Source organism: Brachyhypopomus gauderio, chromosome 5, assembly GCF_052324685.1.
Source record: "Brachyhypopomus gauderio isolate BG-103 chromosome 5, BGAUD_0.2, whole genome shotgun sequence".
Lineage (NCBI taxonomy): Eukaryota > Metazoa > Chordata > Actinopteri > Gymnotiformes > Hypopomidae > Brachyhypopomus > Brachyhypopomus gauderio.
The window spans coordinates 8,822,522-8,831,962 of record NC_135215.1 but is presented as its reverse complement, the minus strand read 5'-3'; the positions used below and the strand labels follow the sequence as shown (position 1 = coordinate 8,831,962).

General features: G+C 50.5%; 1 long non-coding RNA gene across 2 annotated transcripts in view; it reads left to right on the top strand.

The window, feature by feature from the left end:
* Positions 1-2,293, top strand: part of LOC143514337 (uncharacterized) — a 13,434-nt gene extending 11,141 nt beyond the window's left edge. For both annotated transcript variants that reach the window (XR_013130832.1, XR_013130831.1), the window contains one exon: positions 1-2,293. This exon is cut by the window's left edge and continues 817 nt beyond it. This is a non-coding gene — a long non-coding RNA (uncharacterized LOC143514337).
* The last annotated feature ends 7,148 nt before the right edge of the window (positions 2,294-9,441 follow it).

Here is a 9,441-nt window from a genome sequence, read left to right as displayed (position 1 = left end):
GGCAAAGGAGAGGAGCAGTAGGACAAAGAGCTTTTCAGTAGCTGCGCTGATAGAGTGGACATGGATCAGGTTCTGTTCTGCTCCACACAGAAATCTGCTCTGCTTAATTACATTACTGAGGATTTACAGAGACGCTCTGAGGAAACAATGCACCCTATCAATTCCACAAATCAGAACTAATTAGTGGGAATGTGTGTCTCACTGGGTATGTGTGTGTGTGTGTGTGTGTGTGTGTGTGTGTGTGTGTGTGTGTGTGTGTGTGAGAGAGAGAGAGAGAGAGAGAGAGTGGGTGAGAGAGAGTGAGTGTATGTGTGTGTGTGTGTGTGTGTGTGTGTGTGTGTGAGAGAGAGAGAGAGAGAGAGAGAGAGAGAGAGAGAGAGAGAGAGTGTGTGTGTGTGTGTGCGTGTGTGTGTGTGAGAAAGAGTGTATGCGTGTGTGTGTGTGTGTGTGAGAGAGAGAGAAAGATAGAGTGTGTGTGTGTGAGAGTGTGTGTGAGAGAAAGATAGAGAGTGTGTGTGTGTGAGTGTGTGTGAGAGAGAGAATGTGTGTGTCTGAGAGAGAGAGCGCGAAAGAGAGAGAGAGAGTGTGTGTGTGTGTGTGTGTGTGTGTGTGTGTGTGTGTGTGTGTGTGTGTGTGTGTGTGTGTGTGTGTGTGTGTGATAGAGAGAATGTGTGTGTGTCTGAGAGAGAGAGAGAGAGAGAGAGTGTATGTGTGTGTGTGTATGTGTGTGTTCGTGTGTGTGTGTGTGTGTGTGTGTGTGTAGGGACTGCAGTCTATCAGCAATTTCAAACAGATCTCATTAGCTTCAGTGCCCTGAGTGTTCTGCCTGTTTCTCTCTCTTCCCAGTTGAATTCAGAACTGGAGGTGAAACATTAACAAGACTAAATGACTGGATAACTAGTCTTAACCTGCTCCATGGCAATGAGGGAGAAAATCTCCTAACACAGAGACAAACAATCCATTTCAGTCACTATTCCCCTCAGCCTCCTGTCTCATGGCAGACGTTATACTGCACTCTGCTATGTGGAAATCAGATTTACTTCAAGGTGGGAAGTTAAAGGTTTGATTTTTACTCTGCCCATCAACATCTCACTGCATGGAGCTCTGCAAGGCATTCTGGGTAATCCAGATGTCACAAAGCCAGTTGCTAAGATACAGACATGACTATGCTTTGTAGGAAAAACCTCATCCAGGAATTGTAAAGTCAATATAATGAATAATAATAAATCCAGCCTTAAATCAGTGAGTGTTTGACCTGCCATAACCTGCCACATTTACAGAAATGAAGAATTAGATTCATTTTTCCTTTACTGTATTACTATTTCAAAAGTCACATGACTGTAAAAAACTGAAACAATTGCTCAAGTTAAGACTACACTGTGTGTCCTCAGAGAAAGAGATCGTCTCACTCCACTGTGGATTGTCAATTTCGATCTCATGCAGACAAAAGCCGGTGACCCCGAGCGGAGCTTTGCCCAGCAGGTGAGCTGGAAGCCTGCACGGTGAGCCTACTCCAGGCCCTGGCTTGCTGTGGGCCCGGAGGCCCCTCGCTGGGCCGTTATTAACCTGTTCCATGACTGTGTCAGCCCCGGCACCCCGACACTCAGCACAATATGGGCTCTCCACGGCCTCCTCAATACCTCCCCTGCTTCCAACATGCAAACGGCATTTTAGCAGCGTTCGCCTCCCTCCCTGCGGAGAGAAAATCCCTGTGTGGGGCCACTATGTGTGTGTGTGTGTGTGTGTGTGTGGGTGTGTGTGAGACTGAATATAGAGTGGCTCAATAACCATAACCACATATATGATACAACATATATATTTGGCTGTGGAGCTAATTTTATGTTTTATAATCCAACAGCTGTTGTATATTGTAACCCCCACATTTTGTATATATAGGCCCTACTCAAATTTAGCTTGGTATTTGTTTGTTTTTTTTATTGTTGTGTAGACTATAGTTTTGTAGTTTTGACTGTAGTTTTGTAGTGATTATATTATATGTAAAGAGAAAAAAACAAACTAATTAGGAATTGTGCACCCTTCACTCCTCACTTGACATTTCCACACCAGTACCACAGGTACAATAACAAAGCCCAACAAAACACAACACACTCTGCATACTGACCGAGCAGCATTAATGTAAGAAAGTCCATCACTGAATCTGGATCAGTACAGAAATTACTGCAGGTAACACACAGCCATCTAAATATGCCTCTTTAAAAATATTTTTTAGTTGTTGTGGATAAAAGTTGTTGTGGATAAAAGTTGTGGATTAAAGTTTTTGATTGTGTTTGTTCCACATTGTAACTGTCTTGTAAATGTAATTTAGGTGTTTCTTGCTAGCTTGGCAACAATATATCTTATTACATCCATGCCAATAAAGCAATGTGGAACTGAACTGAAAGAGAGAGAGGGGAGAGAGAGAGATGGAGGGAGATGAGAGAGAGAGATGTAGGGAGAGGAGAGAGAGATGGAGAGAGAGAGTGTGACCAAGAAATGAACAAGAAAAGGAAACACAGCCCTTTGGACATCACTTTTGCTCGGGAGGTGGAGGAGGGGAGGTGGGCGTGGAGGAGAAGGGAGGGGGAGAAGGAGAGAGGGGAGGAGAGGTGGAGGAGGGGAGAGGGGCGGTGGAGGAGGAGAGAGGGGAGGTGGAGGAGAGGGGATGTGGAGGAGGAGAGAGGGGAGGTGGAGGAGAGGGGAGGTGGAGGAGGAGAGAGGGGAGGTGGAGGAGAGGGGATGTGGAGGAGGAGAGAGGGGAGGTGGAGGAGGGGAGAGGGGAGGTGGAGGAGGAGAGAGGGGAGGAGGAGGAGGAGAGGTGGAGGAGGGAAGAGGGCAGGTGGAGGAGGAGAGAGGGGAGGTGGAGGAGGAGAGAGGGGAGGTAGGGAGAGGTGAGGAGAGGTGGAGGAGGGGAGAGGGGAGGTGGAGGAGGAGAGAGGGGAGGTGGAGGAGAGGGGAGGTGGAGGAGGAGAGAGGGGAGGTAGGGAGAGGTGAGGAGAGGTGGAGGAGGAGAGAGGGGAGGTGGAGGAGGAGAGAGGGGAGGTGGAGGAGAGAGGGGAGGTGGAGGAGGGAAGAGGGGAGGTGGAGGAGGAGAGAGGGGAGGTGGAGGAGGAGAGATGGGAGGTAGGGAGAGGGGAGGAGAGGTGCAGGAGGGGGGAGGGGAGGTGGAGGAGGAGAGAGGGGAGGTGGAGGAAAGGGGAGGTGGAGGAGGAGAGAGGGGAGGTAGGGAGAGGTGAGGAGAGGTGGAGGAGGGGAGAGGGGAGGTGGAAACAGGGAGGCCTGCATAAATTTTACACACAAGGCCGTGAGCAGAGTGATTGTGGCTTCCCCCCAAAACTTTCCTTTCTCTCTCTTTTTCAGAAAACACTTTCCTGGCTGAATGGACATGTATTAGTGACTCCATTATGAACACAGCGCTCTTCAACGGGTCCCAGCAGGGCAGCTTTGTGCCCCATCGCCCCCCCCTCCCACTAATGCCCCCTGCCCTCCCCCAAAACACTGCACACTGTAAAGGTAGAGCCAGTGCAGACGAGCCACACACACGTGTGTGTGTGTGTGTGTGTGTGTGTGTGTGTGTGTGTGTGTGTGTGTGTGTGTGCGCGCGCGCGCTGGGGGGCAGAGAGGGACACTCATCCTCCATTTTCTGAGCTCCAGGTGTGTTGAGGAAAAGTGAATTTGAAACCTTTAGAAAGAGAGAAAGAGTGAGAGAAAGAGTGAGAAAAAGAGTGAGAGGAAGAGTGAGAGGAAGGAGGCAGGCTGATGGTGAGATTGTGGAGGGGGGCATGGGGGGGATGGGGGCGGGGGAGTTTTGTGGCCCTCACATTCTACACAGCATGTATAAAAAAGCTGGACGCCATGTTCTACATGTATTAGCTGACACACACACACACACACACACACACACACACACACACACACACACACACACACACACACACACACGCAGAAACAGACACACATACACACAGAAACAGACACACTTGCACACACACTCAGATACACAATATTACAATTTTGTAGGGAGGATTGTTACAGTTTTGGAGGCTAGATTATTACGGTATTGTAGGGAAAACATTAGAGTATTGTAGGGTGGATTTTACAGTATTTTAGGGTGGACACAAATACTGTATAAATACTGAGGGTGTATATTTACAAAATTGTAGGTTAGATTGAGTATCCCAGGCTGTATTATTGGTGAGTGGAGGCATGTATTGGGGAATGTATTACTATAGGATTGTAGGATATATTATAACAGTATTGGAGGGTGAATTAATACAGTGTTGGAGGGTTGATTATTACAATAGTTTTGGGTAGTACTGTAGGTAGCATTATAATAGTATTGAAGGGTTAGTGCAGATTTAGAGGAATGAACAGAACCGGAACATAGAGGTGTGTGTGCTCCTCATCACTACAGAAAAGAGATGAGAGATGGAGATGGAAGAGAAGGAAAGAGGTATAGAGAGAGGGAAAGAGATAGAAGGAAATATATAGAGAGAGGGAAATATAGAGATAGAGAAAGAGATAGAGAGACATCCTGTGGTCATTTCCATGTTTCTCATTTTCCTCCATACATTTTAAATATGGATGTTGACTACGCACAGGTCCCATATTCAGTGTGTACTCTTTCTTCACGTTGTTGCTGTGTAAATATTTGTCACAGGGCTCTAAACAGCATCTCTATAGAGGATTTAAACACTGGAGGGGGGTGGGGTGGGGGGGGGGGGGTCACAGAAAATGAGAATTAGGAGTGTTCAGGGTGTGACATGGCCTGTATGTGTGAATGTATTGTAGTAGTACTACCAGTGTGTGTGTGTGTGTGTGTGTGTGTGTGTGTGTGTGTGTGTGTGTGTGTGTGTGTGTGTGTGTGTGTGTGTGTGTGTGCACGTGTGTGTGTGTTGGAGACACCAGTAGCATAAATAGACTTGTGACTGTGGGGCAATTTGTGTAGGTGGGCATGCATGTAAGAGTGGTTAAAGGAGAGAAATTGACTGGGGGGGGTGGCAGAGACACAGAGAGATAGAGAGGGTCAGAGAGAGAGAAGGAGAGAGGGAGAGAGAGAGGAGAGAGAGAGAGAGAGAGAGAGAGAGAGAGAGAGAGCGGAGAGCTGAGTTGAGATAAAGTCTCTACGCGTTGAATATGAACTCATTGTTCAGCCATTCTTACCTCTACGGGGAACCATCTGCTCCCTGTCAATGCGTCACCTGCTCGTCTGAGCCGTCGCCACGGAAACAGAGGGAGTGGGATTAAGGAGAGGTTAGGCTTCTGTGAGGAGGGGCCAATAGGAATAGGAGGAGGTTGCCTGGGGAGATGGGTCACTGAGGGTCTGAAGCAATTGGAAAAATGTCGCCCTCTGGTGGGCACTCTTTCAGACATTGGCATGCATCCTCCGACGTCTGTCCAATTGGCGAGCCTGAGTTTAGATTGAACATCTTTCTCATTGTCTAGGTTACACTGCATCTGTACACAAACTCAGCCCTAAGCATTGTGCTAATCCACTGTTGTTGACTGACATCAACTCAGTAATACGTACATGCGGACAAATGTGGACAGACCAATAAACGTGTTTATTGTGCGGTGATATGTATGTGTGTGTGTGTGTGTGTGTGTGTGTGTGTGTGTGTGTGTGTGTGTGTGTGTGTGTGTGTGTGTATGTTTTCACCGGAAATAGGTGGTCTGTCACAGGCCTGTAATAAGCTATGCGTGTAGTGCACGTCTTTCAGGCTTAGATCACAGAGTAAACACTGTGAGAGAGAATGAAAGGGTCTGTGTGGGAGAAGCCACAATAGAGCTGATGAATATATCATCCGGCCCATGGACATGGGCACACTCACTCTGGTCCTCTACATAAGGAGTCCCTGCAGGTCACTGCCATGCTCGAGATTCCGCCTCAAAGAAAACGAAATATGTACAACCAAATTTCAACCTGATATTAAAACACAGAAAGAACAATACGCTAACGCATTTGATGTCTTTGTATTTACCAGTTGGTACTCTACATCAGGAATCCTTTCAACAGATAGTGGGGCGTGGCTAGGAGGCTCAGGATGGGCGGGGCTTGCTAAGTCCCCTGGAGCTCTCATATGAAGCCTCACCTGGAGCCCGTCAGGCAGGTTTGACTGAAAGGTGAAAGTAACTGTGACATGATGAGAAAAGCATCCTCAAGAGGCCCCGGAGTCGCTCGGTGACCCGCGTTGTGTTGTCCGTGGCCCCAGGACGGCCATCCTGCTGCACGGTCTTCTGCTGGCCAGGTGAAGCCGGCCCCTGTCTCTCCCTGCTGCCTCTGCTGACGACAGCCAGGGCGGCGCTGCAGAGCTCTTATCTCTGGCGCCTCGATGCCCTGGGACAGCTGGGTCTGCACTGTGGTCTGCAATGTTCTTCACACTGCTTTTGCAAATTCTACTGTAGCATAGAAATATGATGACCTCGCATGATGAGATTAAAAACAGACATTAAAAAAAGGTTCATTAACTTGTGTGGAGGAATTCTTTGGTTTTTTTTCAGAATTACTTATTACATCCACAGAAGGCTTGCTGGGGGGTGAGTGAGATCCTGGGAGAAGGCCTGTCAACTCCACGTGCGGGGGGGGGGTGGGGGGGTGGGACTGAAGGGGCTTCTCTGTGCTGGGTGTAAAATTCGATTAAGCCGTGGTGGAGCGTGTCTGAGCGTGGCTGTTGTGCTGGCTGGCTCGCGCATCTCTGGGATCCCGGCGTGCCGTTTTCGGGGGGTTAAGTGTGGTAAGAAAGCGCCCCATTATCCCGAGTGAGAACTGCCCATGTGTCTGCATACTCCAGCTCTGCTCTCTTCTGCATTCATGGCCACCCCCCCTCCTTTCAGAGCTGCGCTGTGCTGAAAGCCGCCCAGAAGCTTCATTCTCCCCCTGCCCACCGCGCCCCCCCCACCCGGACCCTCTCCACTATGTTCTCTGCTCTGTTCACTTGCTCCGTCTTTTCTGTGGAAGAAAAGCTGCACACAATGGCGGGAGGGGCCGGCCGGATTCCTCAGCACCCTGCTGACTCGGAACCAGGGAGCTGTGAGACTGTCCTCACACCGAGCATGTGCAGGAGACTAACACACACACACACACACACACACAATACACACAATACACTCACACACAATACACACACAAACGTGCAGGAGACTAACACACACACACACACACACACACACAATACACACAATACACACACACACACACACACACACACACACACACAATACACACACAAACATGCAGGAGACTAACACACACACATGTGCAGGAGACTGCCTTCTCATCCATCATGAATACCAACATGCACACATACACACACAAACACACATAATACACACAGAAACACACACAAGGTAAAACACACATTACTGATTATGAGCAGAAAAGTATTAATGGAATCTGCTGAATCTTGTGCATTTTACATCCTAAATGTTACTGTGTTTGTTCAAATATATTATGTAGCTTCTTCTTATAAACATACAGTCAAACAAGAGAAACCGAGAAATGGCTCTCCAGAACAGAACCATCTGGCCATCAGCTCTGAGACTCTGGTACTGTATTCAGTGCCATTTTATTCCAGGCACAGAGCACCAAAAGCAGAAGGACAAGAACACCAGTGAGGAAGGGGCAGGAACACCAGTGAGGAAGGGAACACCAGTGAGGAAGGGGCAGGAACACCAATGAGGAAGGGGCAGGAACACCAGTGAGGAAGGGGCAGGAACACCAGTGAGGAAGGGGCAGGAACACCAGTGAGGAAGGGGCAGGAACACCAGTGAGGAAGGGGCAAGAACACCAGTGAGGAAGGGGCAGGAACACCAGTGAGGAAGGGGCAGGAACACCAGTGAGGAAGGGGCAGGAACACCAGTGAGGAAGGGGCAAGAACACCAGTGAGGAAGGGGCAGGAACACCAGTGAGGAAGGGGCAGGAACACCAGTGAGGAAGGGGCAGGAACACCAGTGAGGAAGGGACAGGAACACCAGTGAGGAAGGAGCAGGAACACCAGTGAGGAAGGGAACACCAGTGAGGAAGGGGCAGGAACACCAGTGAGGAAGGAGCAGGAACACCAGTGAGGAAGGAGCAGGAACACCAGTGAGGAAGGGGCAGGAACACCAATGAGGAAGGGGCAGGAACACCAGTGAGGAAGGGGCAGGAACACCAGTGAGGAAGGGGCAGGAACACCAGTGAGGAAGGGGCAGGAACACCAGTGAGGAAGGGGCAGGAACACCAGTGAGGAAGGGGCAAGAACACCAGTGAGGAAGGGGCAGGAACACCAGTGAGGAAGGGGCAGGAACACCAGTGAGGAAGGGGCAGGAACACCAGTGAGGAAGGGACAGGAACACCAGTGAGGAAGGAGCAGGAACACCAGTGAGGAAGGGAACACCAGTGAGGAAGGGGCAGGAACACCAGTGAGGAAGGGGCAGGAACACCAGTGAGGAAGGGGCAGGAACACAAGTGAGGAAGGGGCAAGAACACCAGTGAGGAAGGGGCAGGAACACCAGTGAGGAAGGGGCAGGAACACCAGTGAGGAAGGGGCAGGAACACCAGTGAGGAAGGGAACACCAGTGAGGAAGGGGCAGGAACACCAGTAAGGAAGGGGCAGGAACACCAGTGAGGAAGGGGCAGGAACACCAGTGAGGAAGGGGCAAGAACACCAGTGAGGAAGGGGCAGGAACACCAGTGAGGAAGGGGCAGGAACACCAGTGAGGAAGGGAACACCAGTGAGGAAGGGGTAGGAACACCAGTGAGGAAGGGGCAGGAACACCAGTGAGGAAGGGGCAGGAACACCAGTGAGGAAGGGGCAGGAACACCAATGAGGAAGGGGCAGGAACACCAGTGAGGAAGGGGCAGGAACACCAGTGAGGAAGGGGCAGGAACACCAGTGAGGAAGGGGCAGGAACACCAGTGAGGAAGGGGCAAGAACACCAGTGAGGAAGGGGCAGGAACACCAGTGAGGAAGGGGCAGGAACACCAGTGAGGAAGGGGCAGGAACACCAGTGAGGAAGGGGCAGGAACACCAGTGAGGAAGGGACAGGAACACCAGTGAGGAAGGAGCAGGAACACCAGTGAGGAAGGGAACACCAGTGAGGAAGGGGCAGGAACACCAGTGAGGAAGGGGCAGGAACACCAGTGAGGAAGGGGCAGGAACACCAGTGAGGAAGGGGCAAGAACACCAGTGAGGAAGGGGCAGGAACACCAGTGAGGAAGGGGCAGGAACACCAGTGAGGAAGGGAACACCAGTGAGGAAGGGGCAGGAACACCAGTGAGGAAGGGGCAGGAACACCAGTGAGGAAGGGGCAGGAACACCAGTGAGGAAGGGGCAAGAACACCAGTGAGGAAGGGGCAGGAACACCAGTGAGGAAGGGGCAGGAACACCAGTGAGGAAGGGAACACCAGTGAGGAAGGGGCAGGAACACCAGTGAGGAAGGGGCAGGAACACCAATGAGGAAGGG